At 32.1% G+C, this 27,403-nt stretch overlaps 1 long non-coding RNA gene and 4 other non-coding genes across 5 annotated transcripts; 4 read left to right on the forward strand and 1 right to left on the reverse strand.

Annotated features, from left to right (window-relative positions):
* Positions 1 to 337: 337 nt before the first annotated feature.
* On the forward strand, positions 338 to 409 carry Trnad-guc (transfer RNA aspartic acid (anticodon GUC)). The gene has a single exon. It is a non-coding gene; the product is annotated as a tRNA-Asp (tRNA).
* A 4,419-nt stretch (positions 410 to 4,828) lies between these two features.
* On the forward strand, positions 4,829 to 4,900 carry Trnad-guc (transfer RNA aspartic acid (anticodon GUC)). The gene has a single exon. It is a non-coding gene; the product is annotated as a tRNA-Asp (tRNA).
* Positions 4,901 to 13,313: 8,413 nt separating this feature from the next.
* Trnad-guc (transfer RNA aspartic acid (anticodon GUC)) lies at positions 13,314 to 13,385 on the forward strand. The gene has a single exon. It is a non-coding gene; the product is annotated as a tRNA-Asp (tRNA).
* A 6,960-nt stretch (positions 13,386 to 20,345) lies between these two features.
* On the forward strand, positions 20,346 to 20,417 carry Trnad-guc (transfer RNA aspartic acid (anticodon GUC)). Its single transcript has one exon. It is a non-coding gene; the product is annotated as a tRNA-Asp (tRNA).
* Positions 20,418 to 24,940: 4,523 nt separating this feature from the next.
* On the reverse strand, positions 24,941 to 26,960 carry LOC132732607 (uncharacterized). Its single transcript, XR_009626072.1, has 3 exons — positions 26,792 to 26,960; positions 25,883 to 26,128; positions 24,941 to 25,302 (listed from the first exon to the last, which is right to left on the reverse strand). It is a non-coding gene; the product is annotated as an uncharacterized LOC132732607 (long non-coding RNA).
* Between the last annotated feature and the right edge of the window lie 443 nt (positions 26,961 to 27,403).

The raw sequence follows: 27,403 nt of genomic DNA on the forward strand, positions 1-27,403 counted from the left end.
CTGTCCATACTTAGATCATTAGTTTTTTTAAGATTGTATTGTTACATCTACTACTTCTTCGGATTGATAATTGCTCATATGTTTTTTTTACATATTGTAAATTGTGACGCTGAAAATAAAGTTTTAAATTGAATTGAATTGAAATGCAGATCGGGGTTCAATTCTCCGTCTGGGGAAGTGCTTATATTTTACGACAATATAATTTATTCTTGACAGAGTGTATGTGCATTCACACTTTCTATTTACTTGTATGGCGATTCAAACAAACGATTTTTACACATAAATGTAATAATGTTAGTTCTTATTATGTTTTTCTTTACTTTCATCTTACTGATTATCCACGATAGTATAGTGGTGAGTATCCCCGCCTGTCACGCGGGAGACCGGGGTTCAATTCCCCGTCGGGGAGATGCATATTTTTACATGGATTTTCTCAAATGATGAAAACTCTCGCTATTTTGTTTGTATAATTAGTAAAGTGTCAACACACGTTATGTTTTGAAAATTATAAAACAACTATAAGGTTATAATGTCCCTCGACCCGGTGCGAGACGAGTCAATGTACTTACATTGTTTCTTAATGTAGGTAATTGCAATTAAAGTTAATGCCAAAGCAATTTTCTGGACTGAGAATACACAAAAGTACCATTTTAAATTCATCATCACTGTGTTTGAAGGTCAAGGGTCAGTATCTCGAAGCTATCGTTAGCATAACGACTGTCGTAAGCCTCTCGTTAAGGTTTTCACCGGTATTTCGAATAATCGTTAAAATGCCAAAATATTAACGGATGCGTAGAAGGTGTCGTATAGCTCTGGTTACTATCACTTTGGCACAAAAGGAAGAATACAAAAAATGAGAATACATATAATATCAACTTATTGATAAAAATGATGAACCTACATAAATATGATATTTTATTTCTTTTTCTCACATATCAAGCATATGTCAGAGCTCTTTTAGTTTACATAAAGATATATATTTAAATGCAGATGAAAAAATCATAACTGAAGCATCGGAAGGAATAAACTCTGTAATGTGTAATTTTGCACAAGACAATATAAATAAATATTTGCATGTACATAATGTTAAAAATGTAACACAATTCGGTGCTTTTTACAGAATTATATTTCGAAAAGTTATCTGTGATGTAATGATTTAATGACAAGAAGAAAATTGCATTACGTTACGCTGCAAAAATTCAGTACAACAGATAGGCATGTAATATGTGGAAATTTTGTTTATTAAAATGTTTTGCTCTTGCCAACACCAGGTGTTATATTTTTACTTGCTATCTTTTAATTTGTAATACATAATCCTTTCTAAATCCTTTGTTAAAGACAAAATGAAAATTTATCCATAAATTAACAGAAGATTATATAAACTTAGAGATTATCCAATGAAAATATTTTGTTTAATATAAGACAGGTTGCATGACCTTATATAAAAGGTTGTTTGTAAATATAACCTGAGCCGTCAGGCGAGGTTTATATTGCAAACAACAGTTTATATACGGCCATATAACATGTCAGGAATATATACAACGAATTTGTAAATCTTCGAACTTCCTTTTTAAAGAGTAAAAGTAAGATTTCCAACTCGTGAAAATATATGGAAATTTATCATGTTTCGTGATATATTCTACATTTCACTCAAACGAAAACTATCTTAATATTTCTTTAAAACTAAACCCATCGTCGCTGTCGTCGTTGTATCATGATCATTATCAAAGTAATAATCATTGTCACTTGTATATCACGATCTTTTTTTCTAACTTACATAAGAAAAAAAAGAATTCTAGATTATTTATGGTGAGACCATTTGCATATACGAGTAAATAATCCATTTATTATGCGTTTACATTGTATACTAAGCAAAGTTATGCACTAATTTGAATCCTAATTTATTGTCCTTATATGTGTTTAAATAAACAGACTACTAGTATTCAAAATAGATACTATGACGACTGAATGTTCGCTATTTACATTCATTTAGATATTTGCAATTTCAATATTTCATCCATGAAAGCAACATTTTCAAGTTTGAATATTGAGAGTATACTTACACCCTGAAACAACACGTTGCTGTAGCCTGGAAAAATAAAGGAGGGTTTTGAGAAGAAGCTCGGCCAGAATATTTGCTTTAACTTAGTAAAGTGTTTAAAATATCTGATTTCCACTTTCAACCTTTGCTGCACAATCGTCAGTCTCTGCTGTTCTATACACAGTCGTCGTTTTCCATCAATTACTTGTCTTGCAGTTTCTATTTTAAGTTTTTACCTTTCAAAAGTAATCACGTGAGTTTCATAAGAACTTTCAGCATTTGTAATTCTTCTTGGTTAACGTTTTGTTACGACCATTTGTTCCTGCTATAACACACTGTTCGCGGTATTCAAATGATTACATAACTCAATCGTTAAAAGCTAACGAGTAAGGAACGAACGATTGCTTAAATTTCGCTTTCGAGATAGCCGCGCTAGTATCTCGTTCACCAACCTTCCGTCAATCGTCAGCACGTTCGTAAACGCAAATATAACGATAGCTTCGAGATACTAACCCCAGGATTGTAGAGTAGACTATTCAAAACTGGGATTCCTGGCAAAATATTTTATGTCATCAATAATATGATTTACATATTGTAAACTGTGACTCTGACAATAAACTTTTGAATTGAACTGAATTGTCAGCCCGGGGTTCAATGTATGTGCATTCACAATTTCATTTTACTTGTATGGCGATTTAAACCTACGAATTTTACACATAAATGTAATAATGATAGTTTTCCTTATTATAGTTTTCTTTACCTTTACCGCACTGATTCTCTTTACTTTACAGTATATTATACTAGTATATAAAATACTAGATATATCCATATTCATTCAACAAGCAATCCTCGATAGTATAGTGGTGAGTATCCCCGCCTGGACTATGGTATCTATGTAAGAACTCTGACATTTATTATTTTAGACTTTTGGACCCCCAATTCTTATAGGATAATAACTATTTTCCTCAATAAGATTAAAACTCACTCAGAAGCTGACGAGTGGTAAGTATTATCATATTTTTTACTGTACGTTACTGTTTAGGTATTTTCTTGTGTCATTTGATATTTTCTTGTCTTTGTTTTTTAAAAGAAATTAAACCGAATTATCAGTATTTATATTTTACGTTTTCGAATGGAATTTCAAATTAAATATCAGATTAAGCGTAAACTTATTTCCTTCTTTATTGCAATCATCACAAAAGTTAAATTCGTATCTTCAGAGTAAAAAAAACAAACAACAACAACAGTTTGTGATTGGCAATTATGTGTTTTCTTTTTAAGTAGTATGTGCAAAAGATTAAGATTGAATATCTAGAATCAATTACGCATATTAATGATAAATATTGCGTATTTATAAATAAGATGTAAATTTAGAAAACATAATATAATACAAAATTCAAAAACTTAGACATTACAATCGCGTTTGTTGTAAATACATCAAACGTTTTTTGTTGTTTTCTTTTTAAAATACTGGAAATAATGTAAAAGCATATCGTATGATACATGTAGTTAACTTTACTAATAAGACATACACGAGGAATTCAATTACTTAGACAATATTATTGCCTCAAAATGATAATGTGGATTGTTATCTGCCTGTTTTCCCTGTACCACACAGAGTGTTTAAATTGTGTAAACATGCATACTTGAATGATTTTCATCAAAATTGTAAAGCTCTATTTATGATCTCCATAATATAGGCTATAATATCATTTATTTCATCTGAACATATGTAAGACAAAATGCAAAGACCGCCTCCGTAGTCGAGGGGTTAGAGTCGATGACTTCTAATCCAGTTACCTCCCTGGCGTGGGTTCGATCCCCGGGAGATGCTTTGGTCGTTTAGCACGGAGGTAGGTAGTCTAGTACTGGTGTAACTCTCCAGGAACGATGGTGAGGAAACTACCCGCCTATATGACTGAAATTCTGTTTGGAAAAGGCGTAAAATGAAACAAACAAATAAACAAACAACAATTTTATCTTAATTACATATACATTTCAGCTCAAACTTATAATAAACGTAGGACATCTGACTTCCACCAACAAAACAATTAGAGACGGCTTTTATTTAATTAGCAACATATTGTTAAATGTTTTATTACCCTTCACTCTTTTAATATTTATCAAAAGAATAGACAAGTTTTGTAACGAGCATGAAATACCTTGAATGTGAATTTCATTGCTTTAAATGCGTTCCTCGCAATTATGAAATAAATACAGAACAAAATGTACATAGTATACATTGCGCACATAAAGCTTTGCTATTTCGAAAAGAATCATACCGTTGAAAGTAAATTTAAGCAAGCAATCCTCGATAGTATAGTAGTAAGAATCAAGCCGAAAGTAAGTGTTTCGAGTTAACGAAAACGTAATCCTCTTATTGAAAAGTTTAGGTCAAGTAAAAAGAAATTGTTCTGCTCTTTTATTGATTTCAGTTTGGCTTTTGACTTTGTCTGAAGGTCAGGATTGTAAACTAAACTATTCAAAACTAGGATTCGTAGCAATATTTTATGTCATCAATAATATGATTTACATATTGTAAACTGTGACTCTGACAATAAACTTTCGAACTGAACTGAATTGAATTGTCAGCCCGGGGTTCAATGTATGTGCATTCACAATTTCTTTACTTTTTACTTGTATGGCGATTTAAACCAACGAATTTTACACATAAATGTAATGATAGTTTGCCTTATTATATTTTTCTTTACCTTTACCCAAATGATAATCTATACTTTATAGTATATTATATATAAAATACTAGATTTATACATATACAAGATGCAATCCTCGATAGTATAGAGGTGAGTATCCCCGCCTGTCACGCGGGAGACCGGGGTTCAATTCCCCGTCGGGGAGGTGCTTATCTTTTACGACAATATAGATTTTCACTTTAATATAATGAAAGCCCACGCTATTTTTGTATAAATAGTAAAGTGTCTACTCACATTTTGTTTTGAAAATTGTAAAAAACCATAACACTTTAATGTCTCTCGACCAATTACGAGACGAGTCTATGTGCCTACCATTTCTAAATGGAGGTTACACAAATTCAAGTTAATACCAAATCAATTTTTTCAGGCTAAGAATACGCAAATGTTCAATTTCAAACAATTTCTTAATCATTTTGCATTTGTTCCTGTTTTAAGTGCCACTCCTGATCTATGGTATCTATGTCACTAATCTGACATTGATCATTTTAGGTTTTTGGACCTCCAATTCTTATAGAATTATAAATATTGTCCTCAATAAGATTAAAACTCACTCAGAAGCTGACTACTTTCACGCAGGAGACCTGTGTTCGATTCACCGTCGGGGAGGTTCTTTTTTTTATTTCTGCCGACAAAATGTTGCAGCCCATAACTATTTGTTTGAAATACACATACCACTTTAAAATCCGTATCTAGTAGGTATTCCTATAGTCAATTTGACCGCATAATTATCTTTTCTGTTTTGTCTGGTAAAATCGCATATCATTTTCTATTGTTAGAGATGATTGGGGTAGTAATTAGTTTGATTTTGCGTATTCCTTCTTCAATGCTGATATCAAGTTGTTCAGTTCATGGTTGAGTGGTATTTCATTCACCTACCCATTTAGCATTTTATCTATTATAGTAATTAATGGAACAACTGTTTATAGATTAAAACAACCATTTTTCGTGCTTTAAGATTCGCTTATATATGATTTTGAACCTATCATCACCAGTGCTCATACGTTCACAATTAGAGTTTTACCTTATTTTAGACCATGTTATGGTGGTTCTTCAACATAGAATGGAAATACATTTAAAGACAAAAATAAGACAATTTGCATTGAAAACTATTGTAAAGCATGGATAAATACATGTGAGTACTTTCTATGGATTATATTCTATTATTTTCTATTCTTCTATTTTACGATATTTCGTAAAACTATAAGCTAGCAAACCTCGATAGTATAGTGGTGAGTATCCCCCCCCCCTTTCACGCGGGAGACCGGGTTCAATTCCCCGTCGGGGAGGTGTTTATTTTTTACGACACTATAGATTTTTACTGTAATATGATGAAAGCCCACACCATTTTTGTATAGTTAGTAAAGTGTCTACTCACATTTTGTGTTGAAAATTGTACAAACAAAACCATTAAACTGTAATGTCTCTCGACCAATTACGAGACGAGCCAATGTGCTTACAATTTCTAAATGGTGGTTACTTAAATTCAAGTTAATATCAAATCTTTTTTTTTCAGGCTAAGAATACACAAATGAACCATTTCAAACAGTTTCTTAATCATATTTTGCATTAGTTCCTGTTTTAAGTGCCTCCCATGATCTATGGTATCTATGTAAGAACTCTGACATTTATTATTTTAGACTTTCGGACCTCCAATTCTTATAGAATAATAACAATTTTCCTCAATAAGATTAAAACTCACTCCGAAGCTGACTACTTTCACGCAGGAGATCGGAGATCGATTCACTGTCGGAGAGGTTCTTTTCTCTATTTCTGCCGACAAAATGTTGCAGCCCATAATTATTTGTTTTAAATAGATACAAATAACACTTTAAACTCCGTATCTAGTAGGTATTCCAATAGTCAATATGACCGCATAATTATCTTTTTTGTTTTGTCTGATAAAATCGCCTATCATTTTCTATTGTGAGAGACGACGGGGGTAGTAATTAGTTTGATTTTGCGTATTCCTTCTTCAATGCTGATATCAAGTTGTTGAGTTCATGTTTGAGTGGTATTTCATTAGTCTACCCATTAACCATTTTATCTATTATAGTAATTAGTGGAACCATATTTTTGATTTTTTATAGATAAAAACAACCCTTTTTCTTGCTTTAGGATTCACTTATATATGCTTTTGAACCTATCGTCACCAGTGCTTATACGTTCAAAATTACAGTTTTATTTTATTTTAGACCATGTTATGTTGGTTCTTCAACATAGAATGGAAATGCATTTAAAGACAAAATAAGACAATTTGCATTGAAGATTATTGAAAAGCATGGAGAAATAGGTACTTTCTATAAATTCTATTCTATTCTTTTCTAATTATCTCAAAATAAATCAAAAGCAAACTCCAGGAAATAATTTACCAAAATATATTTATTGATTTATGTATGACACTTAAGTAAATAAAACTCAATATTACTTAATAATGGATTAATGTAAAAACTAACATTATAGAACATAATCCATGATAATCTATAAATGTCCAAAGTCAATATAACAAAAGGGCTTACATTAATCAGATTCCGCTATAATTTCAACAGCACATATAAACAAAATTGCCCTTGGATGACATAATACACAAACAACAAAAAACTAACCAACAGGTATATACAATGTACCTAATCAAAAAACATAAAATAATAGGGCGGGCGGGAGTGACAAAATTTAACATTCCATGAAAAACTTGTCATACAAACTGTACCAAAAACTAGTTGAGCGGCTTATTTATAATAACCGTGGATGAATACAAAAAATCAGTCAAGCAAATCAAAACAAGTCACTCATTTTAAAAAGGAGACCATCAAGCTTAACATCAAAAAAGACTGTTCTAAACTATATAAGGCAGGTGACAGACGTAATAATAAAAGCCCCTGTCAATATCGATAATTAATAGATTTTATGTTTAACAAAACATACTTCAAATTATCTCAAAATCAGAAGCAAACTCTAGGAAATAATGTACCAAAATATATTTATTGATTTATGTATGACACTTTAGTAAATAAAACTCAATATTACTTAATAATGGATAAATGTAAAAACTAACATTATAGAACATAATCCATGATAATCTATAAATGTCCAAAGTCAATATAACTAAAGGGCTTACATTAATCAGATTCCGCCAAAACCCGCCAAACAAAACATAAAGCAAAAATACAAATCACTGCCAAAATACATATCAATCAATGTTACAAATTAAACAAATCTAATAGTCATAGAAGAATGCAGCAAAATCAAAACTATATCAATCTCAACAAGACTAGGGTAACGTCAAGAAAACCATTACCACAAGTCTTCTAACCTCGAATTAGTGATAAAAACCTCCTTCAAAATGAAATAAAACGTGTAAGACATAAATACTGTCAAACCACGCACAAAAAGTCTAAAGGAATAAGAACAACTCCCTTTAAAGACTATGTATCTGAATCAAAATAAAGCACCATGAACAATTTTGACAGAGCTACATTCATCGAATTAACAAACTTATATACAGACATAAACTAACATATAAACATGAATATATACATATATAACATACAGTGCTACATGCTGAGCAAACAACATCTTACAGAACCACTTTACCTTTAATCAAATGCGACACAGTATTAATGAAAAAACGACGTAATAAACGCGTGCCTTCTTATTTCAAATGAAGACTTTTGTCTTTAACAGCAAATAGTGAACGGATTGGTTTACCAAACTTGAAAAAAGGCCTAAATGAATGAATAAATTGACAATTCTTTTCTTTACATAGACCTTCCTTTACATAGACCTTCCAACAACTTATTGACTTGTTTAACTTTTGCATTTGTATCCAAATAATCACACGGACGAGGCAAAATGGAAGAAAAGACAATATGAGTGTGAGAATTAATACTCCTAATCAAAGTAATAAGATTATTGAAAAAGCTAATAATCTCACCAACTGAATAATTCTCAATAGAATTAATGCCATTAGTGCCAACATGAATAATTGTGAAAGGTTTTGACACTAAAAAATGAGCATTCTGTATCCTAGCTATATTTATCCCAAGGAAGGCAATCACCTTGCTATGCCAAATGCCGCTAACGTCCTATGCAATGGAATCAGAAATAATATAAACCATCAGGCCTGGAATGACAAGAAAAACAGATAACCAAATAAATTATGTAGGTTAAAAACACTCACACTCAGGTGTCCTAAAAATAAATAAACTAGAATCATTCTGTTTCTAATACAAACATCCTAGATAAAATATCAATTTTATCATTCCAATTAAGATCTAAATAAACCTTATAAGCGTCTGATTTCCAATCACCTAGTAACTGAATAAGCTCATGGGGGATATTTGACCTATGTGCAAGAGTTGCAAAACCCCGTCTAAAAGAATGACTGGAAAATTTCTCACAATCCAAACCTATCATTTGAATACATTCCCTTAAATTTTTCTGAAACAAATGATATGTAATCACTGAACCATTTGGTAAAGTAAATAACACATGACGATGTTGACGAATTTTCAAAGTTAAAAGCAAGTCAGCTGTTACAGGACATAACTTCCTATCTTTTAATCTAACTAAGGGACATATAACCTCTCTTTCTCCAAATAGTATAGTTTTTGACCAATTAAAATGTATTAAAATATAATTACCACAATGGCGAATACAATTAGAGTTCAAAAATTTACCTTTATCAATATCACCCAAAGAAATGGGAACCAAATTCGATTTTCTTGCACAAAGAAAAAATGCAAAAAGAAATAAACACCAATAAACAACATTGTCTTTCACAGAAAAATCTAACTTTTTAAAAATCCTCAACAAAATATCTAAAGTAATAGGCTCTGCACGTTGAACAGCCCAAGGATTTAACCTAGCAATACCTCTAAGGGATAAATTAAGTAAATAAGTATTAATAAGATCAATGTTATAACCTAAACACATATGCAATGTCTTCACTCCACTAATATAATTCTTAATACTTTGCACCGATTTAAAAGATCTACTGAGAAATTGAGCAAATAATCGTAAAGTTGATGTAGAAGCAGGTAAATAACAAAGTCCAAAATATAAACAAAATAAGATGAAACTTTCCACTGTATGTGCAAATTCTTGTTGGTACCATCAGCAAAAGCTGATTTATGTGACTTCCTGAGATCCTGTTTGAGAATCACAAACTGTTTCTCTGAAACAAATTACAATTACCAATCATGAAGAAATCTAAAACTATCTTCAGGAACAGCAACATTCTCCAACAAAGAAACATGAGAAACGTGTTCATAAAATGCATTAATATACATAGGATCTAAATCCCATCTGGACAAACAATCTGCAAAGCGATTCTCATCTGAACTGAGATGAATTGAATCTCATTAACTGAAGTAATAAAACATAGCTCCCGTAAGCACGTTTGTTAAAATAAACTTCGAGTTTTGCCCGTATTGATAACAATACAAACTACTTGATTATCACAATAAATAACCACATTTTTCTTTCTCAAAACAGCACACCATAATTTAAGAGAAACAATGACAGTTAACATCTCCAAACATGTAATGCTCAAATTCTGATTTAAAATGAAGCCAGGAAAACACTGTGGAAAAACTATTACCACAACTTCCACCACATCCTGTTAAACAACTATCACAACTAAAAACCAAATCTACTAGCGACCATTCTCCATAATCAATCAGAAATTTGCCCTGAAATATAGATAAAAATTTATGCCACCACAAAAAATCTTTTTTAACGTCATTAGTCACTAAAAATTTATTTGAAGAACAAGCATGACATTCTCTAAACCAATTCAAAATCCTTTTAACAAATATACTACTTGATCTAACACAAGCACCCACAAAGGTAAGTTTACCCAACAAACTTTGTATCTCTTTTAAAGTAACTGACTCTTTTTCTAACCAAGAAGAAACCAAAGACTTAATCTCTGCAAGTCTTTCTTGAGTAACCTCCAAGGGCATAGTACTGCTATTGAATAAAACACCTAAAAAAACCATAATGTCAGAAGGAGGACAAGCTTTATCAAGAGCTTCCTCAATGCCACTCCTAACAAAAAGCTCTCTAAGTATCATAAAAGCAAAATGAGCCACATCATTTTTTTTCCACACCACAAAAATCATCTAAATAATTACATATACAAAAACCAAATTTGAACATCATAAAAGCAAAAGCATTTGTCACTCTTTGACAAATATGTGCTGAAGATCTTAACCCCATAGATAACACTGTGTCAAAGAAAATATGTTTTTTCCATTTGAAACCCACTAAATTATAAATGGATGGACAAATGCTTATTTGCCTATACGCTCGACGCAGATCTAACTTAAACATTAAACAACCTTGACTTTTGGGTTTAATAAGAGACACAAAGTAATCTATTTTAGGATAAACCAGTTCAACATCTGAACCAAGATATTCATCCTTTGAAACAAAATCATTAACTTCTGTTCCATCCTTGGGAAAACTCAAATCTAAAATAATACGTCTCTCATTAGGATTGGACTTGGGGACTGTGTTTAAAGGAGAAATGACCATAACATCTAGAAAAGGACAAGAACTAAAAGGACCAATTATAGCATCACAAGAAGCTTCTTTCTGTAAATATTTCAACATATGGTCCGGGAAAGCGGTTGCACCAGCTAAATTCCTTTTACAAGGTGGTTTATCAAATAGAAACTTTTTATCCTCTAATGTCACGTCAATTGAAAAACCATATTTTAATAAATCACACACCAACATATCATTGTAACAATGCAGCATTTGCTTAATAAAATCTGTATCTATCCTATTATTAACAGGAATCCTGCAGCCTTCAAAATTATAAAGGCCTGAAGATTTAACCTCCCGACTTATCTCAATTCTTTCCTGAGATGGAAGAGGTAATGTTTCTTTCAAGCTTAAACAAACCTTACAACTTTTTTTATGATTACAAACACAATAGTTTTCAATAACTCTAGGAGACAAACCTATGTGTTGATATTTACAAAAACTAGGCAAGAAAGTATCAGCCAAACCATCTAAGAAGTATTATCTGATGTATTATTAGTTGAGGCCATAGCCCACAAGCCATTAATAAGTCATACACTGGCATGAGGGCAAGCAGTGGAACATTCCGGGTGTGGCAAATCTTTTCTATCTGTTTGCCAACATGTAGCACAAATATGCTTTGCAAACCGGGTTTTTCCCCTGTCAAAGCAATAACATGTGATGATTTTTGCGGACATTTATTCCTTTGATATCTTTTACAAAACCAAATTTTGTAATCTTCACCATGTCTATTATGCTTCTTAAAACTACTACTGTGAAGCCCAGAGCCACCATCATCAGAGTCAGAAACAGTTGACTCATTATCTGTAGTAGAAGCACAATTATCAGTTGAAGACTCTGAGTTGACAACCCAAAGTTTTGCAATTTCCTTCCTTGTCCTTCTCCTCAAACCAGTCATTTCTCTCAAATGTTTAATAGTTAATAAATCCATACCTGAATGTCCAACTGGAGTAGAAGAAGACAAAGGCACCCAGCAGCTACACGAGACTTCTTCGGACATTCCTTCCCTACTCTCTTAGGCATTGACAGTGACTTTTCTAGCTCATCCACTACTGCTTTTCTTTCCTCCACTCGTTTACGAAGTAGCTCCAACTCTTTCTGTTCTTGCAATACCTTCCGTTTCTCGTCATATTCTGCAAGACGAGCCAACAGTTGTTGTTTTTTTATCTGTATCACTGAGAAGCTTAGCCGGTGAAACAGTATGTTTAACCTCGTCTAATTTATCGGAGGCTCCGACAGATAAACTCAATTTAACTGGAACCGAAGCGGAGCCATCTTTCCTAGGAATATGTTTCCCATGTGACCTAATAGCATTGGTCGTACTAATCTTATCCGGAACTGTAACTACCGAACCTTTACTGCCCGAAATTTTCGTAGACACCTTGGGACTCGAATCTTCCGTCAAACTTGTCGAACAGTGACTAGTCGTAGTAACACTGATGGGACTAAAACCCAAAGCCATTTTTCTATAGTCTATAGCTTTTCTAACCCCAAAACAGAAAATTATGTTACACATTAAGCTATGTATTCAAAATCAAACGAAAAACAAATTCAAAATATTAAAAGTTTTTCCCCACTGGGAAACTCCTCTGAAGAACGTAAATTAGTCCATATAAATCTGTATCCTAGAGAAGCAAAGTAACCACAAAAAAAATTATATTCTTTTCAAAATGGCCATAGTTAAGACCGCCAAAATTAATATCAAAACTTAACATTCCATGAAAAACGTGTCATACAAACTGTACCAAAAACTAGTTGAGCGGCTTATTTATAATAACCGCGGATGAATACAAAAAATCAGTCAAGCAAATCAAAACAAGTCACTCATTTTAAAAGGGAGACCATCAAGCTTAACATCAAAAAAGACTGTTCTAAACTATATAAGGCAGGTAACAGACGAAATAATAAAAAGCCCCTGTCAATATCGATAATTAAAAGATTTTATGTTTAACAAAAAATACTTCAATTTTTCTATTTTTACGATATTTCGTTAAACTATATGCAAGCAATCCTCGATAGTATAGTGGTGAGTATCCCCGCCTGTCACGCGGGAGACCGGGGTTCAATTCCCCGTCGGGGAGGTGCATTCTTTTTACGATTATATAGGTTTTCACTTTTTTTCATCTTATGCATGTGTTAATGTTATTAGTGTCCCTGCTGATATATGTAAGAAATATAGATTGAGCTAAATTGAGTTCCTTTAAATATATAACTATTTTGCATCGACATTTGTAAATGAAGCGAGATCTTTACTATTGAGCTAAAGTAGAAATGCCTCAAGAAAATAAGTTAAAATTTACTTTTATACAATTTATTGATAAATGGATTGATCAACAAGTTTCAACCAAAAATGTTAGTGAGTCATGAGTCTATGGAGTATCTATGGAGTATAGACATCACGTTGACAATATATTTTCTATCTAAATCTGTCTTGTGGATTTAATATCAGTACATGTAGTATAAATTCATTAAGATACCAAGAGTGCTTTAAATAGTATTGTTTATATTATATCGTATTGTATTGTATCGTATTGTATTGATTATGTATTTTACATACACACACAGAACACTTTAAAATCCGTATTCAGTAATGTTCGTGAAGTTTGCAACCTAGCGTCCTGGAGTTGGCAGCCTAGCAGCCTGAAGTTGGTAGCCTAGCAGTATGGTAGCCTAGCAGCCTAAAGAAAACTAAGAATAGTACAAATATGAAAACAGTCGGAAATACATATTAAGTAGCACTTTCAATATCATTATCTTTATTTTTTAAGATGTTGAACTTCATCTTTACATTATTTCTTTCATTCTCTCATTCTGACGCTTCGAAATTTGTGAAATTAGCAGCCTAGCAGTCCAGCAGCCTAATGAAAACTTAGGATAGTACAAACATGAAAACCGTCGGAAATGAATTGGTAGCACATACCTATCCCATTCTGAGTACAGATATGGAATTTTTGTTTCTGATATGAAATGCATGATCTATTTTAGGTTAAATATGATTTTCAGAAGGATTTTTTCCTAGCTGAAACAGTTTTCGCATTTCTATCATACATAAAGTTATGCAATTGCTTACCATTTAACATGCGAATGCAAATGAACCGATGAAAAAGGGCCTATTTTTTTAAAAAAAAAAAGACAACTTAAACTTACCAAAAGTGCTCAATGACCTTCGTAGATAAATGGCACTAGGACACTTCGTCGCATAAACATGCCTTTTTAAAAAAATTTGATGACATCGTCCTGATACCAGGCATTGGGAAAAGAAGATATTTAAGGCTGTAACTTTTGGAAACTTCTTTGATATTATTCACATTTAGGCTTTTGACACCTGAAAGAATAAATTCATTAATCGCTATGACGAAGAGGATAATTGTGTGTTTTGCATTTAAGATAGAAATAATGTTCTTAGAGTGAACAAGTGCAACACGTTACGACTTTAGGTTTGGTGCACCATTAACCGGTTTCAACTCCCCAGCAGTCATTATTATGCTGCTGACCGTTCCAAGGCGGCGCCCCTCTGTGTTCCTCAGATGTATGTCTATGTTGTTTCTTACTGTTTTGGTGACATTGTTGCTTGTGTCCCTTGTTGTTTTCTCGTCCACGGTAAGTATCTTTCCATTGCCTCTAGTTTTTATTTCTTTGATTACCCCCCCCCCCCTCTTCCCCCAGTCTCCTGTCCCCTTCCCCTTTGTGGGCATACTATTCTTTCCTTTGAACTCCTAATCAGTAATAAATTATTTATAATGATTAACCTCTCCGTGCTCTGTCTTTGCCCTGTCCTGTTTTTGTTTGAGGTCCGCCTGGGCTCCTTGCCACTGGTTCTTGTTGCTGGGTCATATCGGGGTTGCGTTCATTGAACGCCGCCTTTCCTTGTTGATCTTGTTTATCATATTTTGCGTAGTAAAGAGTGAAAATATAACTGATGATGTTCACGAGTGATATAGTTAATATAAAATGAGCGTGCTCATCTGTTGTGTTGCACCGCTCTAGTCAATGATGTCAATTTGTATACCCACTAGCCCGTAGGGCGATACAAACTAACGTTATTGCACGCTCGTGTAATTTTGCCTTTATTATATACCTTTAGTAACATCTAAAGACCTAATTCTTGTTTGTTTGGATTTTTACGACACGTCAACACATAACTCGCCATATCGTGCCGAATGCTAAAATAGGCTTAAAATGTTATGTTAAACTATGTAAATGACAATGAAAATGAGCCAATTAGAGCTGGAATACAAGTTTATCTCAGTTTCAGCTTACAAATGGGGATAAAAACTTAAAATCCTTACCATGGTTGAAATTAAGGCATCAAGTCTGGGCATTGGCCCAATCTATTATAAGGAAAAAGTTGTTGCCGAACTGATGCGGTAAAGTTTATTCAGTATAAGCAATATTGCTTATGATCAGTGTGCATTTTCCAGACTATTCCTTTGTTTTTTATGTTAATTTCATATTTCAGATACTGTCTGACATTTAGAGGTGGGTATTGCCAAAAAATGATATTGCGATGTATTGCAATATTTGGTTTGACCAAAACTTATTAAAATTTTCGTGCATAAAGCGAAATGTTTTGTGCCAGGTGTCAAGTGCCGTGTGGAAGCTGTAAAACGTTGCCCCGTACTTCACTTCAGTGTTGTTACATTTTCTGGTCCTTCGGGATAATTGATGCCAACACTATAAAGTGTTGAGAATTGAGTACCGCTCAAGCCGGTGCTTGGGGGCGTGAGGCCTGCATATCACAGATAAGACTGTTTGTGAAATCATATTAACATTTCCTTCCTATAGATGAAAAATCCATAAGATTTTATTACAGACAGCGGTTTGTTTATATAAAAACTAGCACTACGAAAGCGACAATGCAAAGAGAAAAACCATAACAATAGAGGTATTAGCATAAAAATAACATTCGTGTTAACTGGGATTCGGTATAGCTAGAATTTATATTCCACCACCTTTGATCTGTTATTGAAATATCAAAATCAACACTATCATAGAAACTTTTTTCCATTGTTGTAGTAAACAATTTACAATACATGAGAATAAAATATAACAATTTGTGTTTCTTTATATTCTAAGAAAGAAACATCTAGAAATCTTATATTAAAAACTAATGTATGCCAGTGGATTTTCACACATGCATCAAAAATAACACTCATAGAAAGCTATTAAGAAAAGTTAATATAAGTGCTGTTACCACTATTACCACTATGACAGTTTTTTGTCTTTATTTGTTGTTGCTTGTGTTGTTATTTGTGGTGTGGATGTTGGTGTTGTTTTTTTTTACCCTGGAACCCTCATTCTGGAAGAAAACTAAGAATAAAAAGCAGCTCAACTATTGTAAGAAATATAGTAATAGCCCAGTATTGCCCGGCATTTGCCGTTTAAAAAAAGGTATACCAAGTTTATATTCGCGGTCGCCAATACTAATGCCTTGTAAATTCGTTTTTGATATTAATGTTATGAAACAGTAATCAATGTAACAATGTGTTAGTAAATGACATAAGAGGTCTATTTTAATCAGTTTCCCAATTTAACATTTCTACCAAAATAAATATTTGAAAGTTATAGCTAAAACAAAAGTTAAGAATATGGTTCCTGTATGAGGTAAATAATGTGCTCTTTTCTGATATATTTAAAAAGTACATGTATGTGATATAATTATAAATAAAAGTTATTTTATTAATTTAGAATTTGAAATCAGACATAACAAATTCCATTTAATGTTCCTAACCATTATCTAAATTTAATAAACATGGTCTTAATTGTATAAAGCATACAATGATCTAGAAAATATTTCTTTGTCTTCTCATATGACTTCAAACAAGTACTTTGTAACTTCGTTCAGCAAATTTGAGAAACAATTTGATTTCTTTTATCCGTTTATACAAACAAATGCCTACTCAATTGTAAATGTCCCTGGAAGTAATTATTATGTCATGAAATGTCAAACGAGTAAATTATAAATATAGTTTGAAAACATGCAACACCAAAATTCACCTTAAACCAAAGACTATAGGTTAACAAGTCATACCATTCAGTTATAATGTTTCATGCAATTGAACACAAAGTACACAAAGCAATGACTCTGAACGATAAAAATAGCTTCAACAAGCAACATTTCTACAATTTTAAACACTCGTGTTGTGTTTAAGTAACGACAAGTCGTAGAAGCAAATCGATTTATCAGTAATTTTGACACATAAATCGAAACAAATTTAACCTAGATGGGAAAGTCACTTTAATTACTGTTTTTTACTGTAAGACACTGAAATACGAATCGTAAATATAATGAAACTCTTGAGATAAATAAAAAATGTCTATACGTCGGCATTATGACTTTTCGTATCATAAACCTGAGACCTGGATAAAATTCGGTACGAAGACAAAAGCGCAAGGGATGTAGTTTTAATCTGGTTTTATTAACAACATTTAAGATATTTGCGTTTTGATTATCAACACTTAGGTCTTTAATTTCTTATTGTGTTTGCTCCTATGTTATGAAATCTTAACGGATAGTGTGTATCTAAGTTTATGCTACAGGGATCATTCAAGCATAGTTATTATCTCCTTGTCGGATCAAATTGCAGCTGAAATATGTAATAAACAACCTTGTTCCGGAATATCACCCTGCTACACATCGATTATTTTATTTTGTATTTGAACACTTAATTTAAATGGCCGTAGTAAGTTGGTATTGAGTTCTCAAAATCGTCTACCACTCTTTTATTTACGTGTTTTATATACCAATTAGACAGAAAGCCAAATTTCAGTATTTTATAGGAGAAAATTAACATTTTTTAAAAACTAGAGTAAAACGGAACCCATGAAGGACGCCCGAATTTGAAAATATTACAGACTAAGTATGATTGCGCATTTTCATAAACGGTAGTGGTATATGCAAGCTACCCTCCATACCTCTTAGCACTGTCAAAAGAAAGACACAAAATTAAAGTTATTGACAAATGCATTGATATCCGATGTAACACAATAAATTCTAAAAATGTAAAAGAAATGAAAATGAAATATAATCCGTATCTTCTGAACATATGCGATTCTATTGTCTTTCTCTTAAGAAATTGATTTATGTAAAGTTTTAACAATGTATTATATAAACGTAGGTAACTGTTATTGTTCATAGAAAATGATAAATGCTGCCGATGCAAAATTGTAAGGTTATTTGCTCATTTCCTTCAAATAAAATTAGGATGATAACCTTTGCGTACTTTTAATCTTGCCAGACATCTATTCTGGAGTTGTAGCAAAATCAATGGGATATAATTGCCTCTTGAAATTAGACTCTTACATTTCGGAACGTCGTATTGTACTTTATTTAAATCAAATCGACGCCTTAATACACTGATGATGAAGCTGTATGTTTCTAATATATAAATGCATGCGTGATATAATGCTATCTGTTCTTGTAAGAAAATTTGTCTAATACCATTGCATGTAATAATTAAAGTAGTATAATCTGCTTTTCTGGAATGCTTACATTGTTATTATGTTTTGTTTCTGTTAAGCTGTTTGCCTAAGATATTTTTGCTTTCTATATAACAGAACTGTTGTCTTTAATTTATTATACACAAGGTGAATATATAAAATAGAATTTCTTTACAGATGCTCATTGTCCCGAATATGATTAATACAAATACATGTATGCTTTTGGTTTTTACCCGTGTGCTCAATCACTTCATGCATGGTGACTGAACAGTTCATGTTTATATATTTTATTTATTATATACCTATAAATATCCTCCCTAAAATACACCCGCATCTTGAAGCGCAAATACGCTTCAACGGATAGAAATTTCGGTATCATGTTAGTGACAAATACAGTACCATATATGGACGTGCCGGAATATTTTTGACGTTGGTTCCGATCTTAGCTTTGTATAACGTTGCATTTGGAAACGGGAACCAAAATTATTAAAGGCGTGACCGGTTTTGCAAGAATTACGTATTTTTTCCGTCAGTCATGAATTTATTTCTTGACAATTACATTTCATTTTCTGAATAAAACGAAAAGGTATATAATTAAAGGAAAATTATGTTGTAGCAGCTTTTTGGGGCTATGTATTTTTTTCACTCGCAACATTGGAAAATTGATATCAGTTTTCCATCGCTGCTCGTAGCAAAATACAAAGCCTCAGAAAGCTACTACAACATAATATTCGGTATGTATCATTACTGTGTCGCCTTTCCATTGAATAGGTGTCAGAGTTAAGGTGATTCCGCTTTGTCAGCCATGTTTGTTTTCACAAAGTCTGTCCAAAGTGAAAGTAGGCCAAAATTCATAACAACAAAGCTCATTTTGTTATATGATGAGCCATTTGGAAGTACACTTCCAGTTCTGTGTTTTAAAGACTATTTTAAACAAAAATAAAAATGATAACAATAACAAAATTTATCTTGAATGGGCTAAATTCAAAATCATTATGTTGCAAAGTTTTATGCACATTTTATGAATGGCAAAATCCAGTTTAAAGTCTACTTTAGTGCCAAAAAATGCTATTTTTTGCAGAAAATACAAAAAAACTTCAAAAAAACATATATCTTAGGAACGTAGATTATCTGACCTTGAAAAAACATCTTCAGAAATTTAGCACATTAAAGGTAAATATTTTTATTGTTATCATTTTTATTTTTGTTTATAATTGTTTTTGAAATATAAACCTGGAAGTGTACTTTCAAATGGTTCATCATTTTACAATAAGAGCTTTGTTGTTATATGAATTTTGGCCTACTTTCACTTTGGAAAACAAACATGGCTGTCAGAGCTGAATCATCTTAAATCGTAAAATTGTAAACTGTGACTCTGACAATAAACTTTTGAAATGAACTGAAATGAATTGAATTGTCAGCCCGGGGTTCAATGTTTGTAAATTCACAATTTCTTTTTACTTGTATGGCGATTTAAACACATAAACGTAATAACGGATAGTTTTCCTTATTATAGTTTTCTTTACCTACATCCCACTGATTATCTATACTTCACAGTATATTATATATAAACTATTAGATTTATGTAAATCAACAAGCAATCCTCGATAGTATAGTGGTGAGTATCCCCGCCTGTCACGCGGGAGACCGGGGTTCAATTCCCCGTCGGGGAGGTGCTAATTATTTTCGACAACATAGATATTTACTGTAATTTGATGAAAGCCCGCGCAATTTGTATAATAATTAAAGTGTGTACCCACATTTTTTTGAAAATTATAAAGAACATTTTAAGATTGTAATGTCTCTCGACCAATTAAAATTTAAAAGTCAATGTGCTTACAAATTCTAAATGGAGGTTACTCAAATTCAAGTTAATACCAAATCAATTTGTGCAGGCTAAGAATACACAAATGTACGATTTCAAACATTTTCTAAACCATATTTTGCATTTGTTCCTGTTTTAAGTGCCTCTCCTATTCTATGCAATCTATGTAAGAACTCTGACATTTATTACAATAGAGTAAACAGAACAAGTTAAAGAAATTCCCCTGTTTTAAGTTTGTATGTAAATTTAGGAAACATAATATAGTTCAAAATTTCATAAACAGAGACATAAAAATCGCGTTTGTAAGGGTTTTCTAAATAATCCTCGAAATGTGTAATATGTAAAAGCATATCGTATGATAGTTAGCATTGCTTATAAGATATACACGAATAATCCAATTTACTTAGACAATATCATTGTCTGAAAATGATAATGTAGATTATTATCTGCCTGTACAACAACACAGAGTGATTAAATTGTGTAAACGTACATATTTGAACAATTTTCATCAAAATTGAAAAGCTCTATTTATGATCTCCTTAACCAAAGTGGGTTACTAGGCTATAATGTTATCTATTTTATCTTGAAAATATGTAAGACTTAATACAAAGACAATTTTGCCTCACTTACTTATACATTTCCGCTCAAACTCTGTAAGTAATAAGGTAGTCACATTGTTATTAGCGTCGGCCATCTGACTACCACCTAAAAAAACAATTAAAGACGGCTTTTATTTAATTAGCAACATATTGTTTAATGTTTTATTACCCTTTCATCTAAATTTACATATTTCAAAAGAAATGACAAATTTTTGTAACGAGCATGAAGTGCCTTTAATGTGTATTTCATTGCGTTAAATGCATTCCTCGCATATAAGAAATAAATACAGAACATAATGTACATAGTATACATTGAGCAAATAAAGCTTTGATACATGTATTACAAAAAGAATCATACCGTTGAAATAAATTTTATAATTGATTATATTTGAAAATAAAACATTCATGATTTACATGCAACAAGGAAATGGAGTAAATAGTATGCATCATATTTTTCATAAACTGAGTTAATACCCTCACTATTTATAAATATACATGTATATAAAGAATTTAAAAAAACGAAATGAAATGTTTTTCTAAAAATATCAGATTTCATCTAATCTAAGCATCATACTTCTGAAAGTAAAACGTGTCTTAAGGAAAAATAAATTTCGTATAATTGATGATATAACTGAGCAAGCCAGGCTCAAAATTTACTAAAATATCAATATTTAATAATGCTTAATTACGAATTTGACACGAAATCAGCTTTTTATTTCAACTTATATCAGTCACTTTGCACTGTACGCTTTATCGTTTAAAACATTATAATTCTATTTTAAAGATCACATATTTCCTTTTTAAACAAATATTAACTATTTAAAGCAAATGCAGTTGCATAAAACATGTAGATATTTTTTTAAAGCTTTTAAGATAACAATATTTGTCATATCCAGAATATGACTGCATCTATACCAATCATTTCAGAATGGTCATTAATATTTTGTTCCTGAAATACAGCCTGATAAGTATACTTGTGTTGGTATCAAACATTGAACCAATCATTTCATATATTGGCCTGCCCTTAAGAGTTTTGCCGTTCGTTTTATTTAGTAAAGATCGTTTGTTTATGCGATAAGCATCTATTAAATATCTCAAATGCATTCCACACTCTTCTTTATAGCTTTTTGCTGTTTAAAGCTTCCATTATTGGTACTTATAAGAATCAAATTATCTAACAATCATGCTACATATTGAGTACACCAAAATATACCATTACTTGAATGACTTTTCTTTTCTGGCTTAAAAACAAGGTCAACCATATATTATTAGATATAAAGATTTTTGACAGATTATACGCCCTATATAAACGGTTGTTTTGAAATATAACTAAAAATATATTTTTATAATAAATTCATAATACAGCAAGCATAATTTTGAATAGAAAAAGTACGATTTCTTCATAAATCGACTGCAGCCATGTATATAAAACAATATAAACGTCACAATTATCTAATGAAAAGCGACGTTACAGACGTGCAGTATTATAGAAATTTTATAACGCAATTCTAAAAAAGATAAAATATTAAATTTGCCTGACTAAGTAGGGTTATTCCTACGTTAGTTTCAACTGGAGATTAATTTCAGGTACGATGCAAATCGGTTATTAGTTAGCTGTACAGCACTTTACAAGCAACTTGTCATGCGTTTACGGTAAACAATATAATTATGTACAATGTATTTGATATGTTATTAAGTTTATAATCACTTTCCAAGGTTACATCTTTCTATGGGGTGAATTAGGGCTAATTGTCCTGTTTGACTTTGAAAATCCTGTATCTTATACAAATACTTACCAACAAGCTCATACATTTTATTCAACATTTAACAAAGAATTGTTCACTTTCCCCCAATCAAATATAATGATACAAAAAGGAAATTAAATAGATTAAGCCTGTGAAATTCTTTAGTAATTAAAGTTCAATTATCGTATCTGTGGAACACGTTGTTACATCTTTCAGGTGAAACTTGTCCTGACATTTTAACAGAAATAAAAAAAATGACAATATTTTGACAATTGCTTCGATAACCATTAACACTCCGATTAAAGACACAAAAAGTTAATTGTAATTTTAGTAAATTTCTTTCAAAGACACAAAATTAAAAAAAAAATGCTTCTATACTTGCCCGTACTAAAATAACGTTTTGTTCTGTCTGCTATTTAACTGACATCAATGAAAAATGAAAACCATGACTTTTTCTTAATCATATTTGGATTATCATACCTCATTGTTCTGTTAATATTGTGTCTGATTTCAATATTACACCTTTCTTACAAATGTTACTATTTTCAGTGCACTATGTAATGCCTTCCAACTTCAAATTTGTACTCGATCGGACATTTGCAAACTTACATGTTGTCTTGTAGTATTATATCAATTTGATTGATATTCACGTACGCTTTAGTGATCATTTTAAATGCATGCAACATATGAATATGAAATAAAAGAATTGCAAACAAAGTCATCACTATATAACAACAGAACAACTTACACACGTTATTTTATTATTCTATTTAACCTATTTTGAAACCAAAAGACGTATTAAATTTCAGTTTTAATTTTGTATAAATCATTTTCTTACATTAAAATAATTTCAAACCATCTTATTTCGCTTAATTCAGGACGAGTTAAGCAAAGGTCGGGAACGAGTTGATCAAAAAGGGGACGAGTTGACCACTGCACGAAAAAGAGTTGATCTGACTTCTTAAATTTAATGTTTTCATTCAAGTCACTTGAGCAATAAAAAAAGGATGACTTTGCCAAATGATTATTCAAATAAGTAGACCAAGTAGTATTGTGAAGGGGATTAAAGCTTTATTCGTTCAAGAAGTTAAGTTTATGTTTAGTTTGCTAATATTCAAATTTTATTTGGAAAAAAATTTTAATACCACTCGGGAAGAAATGTTATAACTTATGCATCTTGATGTAATATATACTTACATATATGTACTTCCAGTGGATGCCTATGCTACTGAAATAAAAGTGAAACCTATTACTGGATTCTTTCAAAATGAGGACATTACAGAGGATTATCTGATCATTAAATCTGGAAAGTCGCAAAGATGAATATGGGGAAATTGTTCTGGTACAATTTGAAAACACGTCAAAATAGTAGACAAATATAGATGATAAGCGCAGAAAATGCACGTTTCGAGCGCTTGGCAAAGTGAAATGACACTATTTGCATTGTTGGCTGTGGCAGCCTATGTGGAAAGAAAGAAATAATAAAAAACGTGATATTTTGATAATGTCGCATTGTAGAATGTCGAATTGCATTGTCAAGTGTCTTTGTCAGCAGAAATACAGACTACGACACTCAACATTGCGAAGTTACATTGGTATAATGCGAAGTGACATCGCTGTAATGAGAATTCACGCACAATGCGAAGCGACAATCGGCAATTATAATGTCGCTTTATTAAAAATGAGACATAACCAGACAATAATGTGGTATTTTGTTTGGCACTGTAAAGCATCGTTTCGCATTGTTAAGCGTCGTATTGCATTGTCGCGATGCCAGTTCCTACTGACCTGTGTCGATCTATAATAGCGACTGACGACATTATAAAAAGCACTTAAATGGCACCGTAGAATTACCAAAGCATCAGTCATTCGTCTTTCGTTAACCGTCATCTGTCGTTATTCACAACTTAAAACAACAAAACATTTTCTACTAAACAAATTGGTACATTTAAGCCAAGCTTTACACGGCGCTCCACTGATCTTTTGAATAGCTACATTGGTTAAATAATAAGTATATTAATACAAGTTTGTAAAAATGTCTTTTATTTCTAATTATTTACTACATCTGTGATTGTTTGATATATGTCTAAATGAAAGACACAATGCAATTTAACAGCGAAAAGTCATCGTTTTTCAAAAAGTAAGTGCAAGCAATTCTACTTTCGTTCACATATGTATCCAAGTGTTTTAGCACAGTAATCATCGTGCCAGCGATAGTGTTCGTTCGTACTCCACATGCAAGCACAATCCTGGTCGTGTCCTCCGTCGTGGTGGTTTGGTTGGCCGCTGTGCCAGTCACCATCTGTTATTGGGTGATTATTTACCCAAGAGAATTGGTTTGTTTGGTGAAAATCCTTTGCTCCTATCCAAAAACCAGTCTGATGGTTATCTAAAAGAAAATATAGTCTGACATAGGTTTATTTTGGAAAAAGAATTTCCGTTGAAGCTAGAGTTAAACATTTGATGAATGCTTTTTAATTAATCAATTATTATTTTAATGTGATACTATTTTTAGTTGCTTCATCATACGTTGAACGATTTTTTATCAGATTCATTCGGAATATTTAGCTTTTTCACGCCTTAAATGTTTTGTATGCGTCATGGCAAATAAATGATGACACAATTTTCAAAAGCACTATTGCATGTTAAAAGTTGCAGACTTAAATAGGTTTTAGTTATGTAAAATATCTTTATTATATTATTCAAATTCCATGTCCTTTGATGCATTAACGGTTCCACCATGTGAAATATTACTTGCAAGGCAAGAAAATATATGATTTTATGTACTATATTTTCTGTAAAATTAATAAAATAAGCTAATGTGCATCAAATATTTTGTTAAAATAATATACCGTTGATATTATGACATTATTTTATGAAACAATTTCGTACTTATATCGTTCAAACTCTTTTCAGCAGATTTTGTAAGTGTGGAACAGAATGGACAATAATGAACATTTTAAACTTACAATGACCGTCGTGAACTAATTTCATTCTCATCATTCGCGCTTTAACGCTTGTATCCAACACAACAAGATCACCACCACTATGTTTACAATCTGATCGAGCGCCGTCCCAGTTCCGTTGATGTGTCACAATTTTCACACATAGATGTGTACCGTCTCTTTCTTAATCCATATAACCGTCATGTGTGTCGCATTGAAATGTGTTCGTATGGTGAGTAGGTACTGGATTTATCACAGCGTCAGTCGCCCCTGAATTTTGAAAACAAAATGTCATGATTATCAAGAACTTAATGTCGATTATACATTGTTGCAAATAAATTTTTAAACATGTGTTATTTGCATTGCACTGCGAACCTAGTTTGCACTGTCACTTGTGCGAGCTATTGATAAGATATTTGCCCATTGTGGAATATTTTAATGTTAGGCTTTAGTTTGATACATTCTTTTGTTTTGATTGTTTTTGGTAGTATATTTACATATATTTATTCTTTCATCCTCTTTTTAGCACCCACATTCATTCTGTTTTAAATGTTGGTCATGTCGGGCATAGTGCCATAGCTACTTTTCATGTTTTAAAATCAATATACGCTAAAATGCTATAAGCTAAATGTTGATTTTTATTTGTTATACATTATAGATGAAATTAAACAATAGAACGGAAGTACCTTTGCAAAGTTCAGTTGATATTTGAAATATTACATGTGGATTCATTAGAGTTATACTTCTTGTGAATACTTTAATTCGCCATACAAATATATTTAACTTTTGTTTCGAAAAAAAGTATTGAAAAATAATTAACTGCAAAATAGATAGTATAATTTCTCTTTCAGTAATTGGTCAAAACCATCGAGTCATTTTTGTTCTAAACATGTTAACGGAGTTAATAAAATAAATTAGTGAAATAAATACAACCTGTGTGGTGTGCGATATTTGCTTTTAGGGTAGTACGGTCTTCACAAATAAAATGCCATTTGTTTTCACACTTGTCGTCATGCCAGCGATAATAATCAAGTCCGTATATTATTACACAATTTTGTGGGCTATGCTTGTTATCATCCGGTTGACGATTGTGGGCAACCTCGTCACCACCTCCCCAGTTCGTGTAGAAAACCTGATGTCCGTTAGGCCAGTAGAATACACTGTTGTCGTGTTTATCGAATGCTCCTATACAGTACTTCCTATCAGACGCTTCTAAATCTGTAACAGAAATGCTTCGTACATGATTTGAGCCGAGTCACGACAAAACCAACATAGTGCGTTTGCGACCAGCATGGATCCAGACCAGCCTGCGCATCCGCGAAGTCTGATCAGGATCCATGCTGTTCGCATTCAGTTTCTATACTTGTTATAGGGTTTGTAAGCGAACAGCATGGATCCTGGTCAGACTGCGCGGATGCACAGGCTGGTCTAGATCCATGCTGGTCGCAAACGCACTATGTTGGTTTTTTCATGACGCGGCCCAAATGCTTCGTACATGATTTGTAAATCATGGATTTTTTCAGTGAGCTTAAATCCTTTTTTAAA

Source organism: Ruditapes philippinarum, unplaced genomic scaffold (assembly GCF_026571515.1).
Source record: "Ruditapes philippinarum isolate M1 unplaced genomic scaffold, ASM2657151v2 ctg2887_1_1_1_1, whole genome shotgun sequence".
In the NCBI taxonomy this organism is placed as follows: domain Eukaryota; kingdom Metazoa; phylum Mollusca; class Bivalvia; order Venerida; family Veneridae; genus Ruditapes; species Ruditapes philippinarum.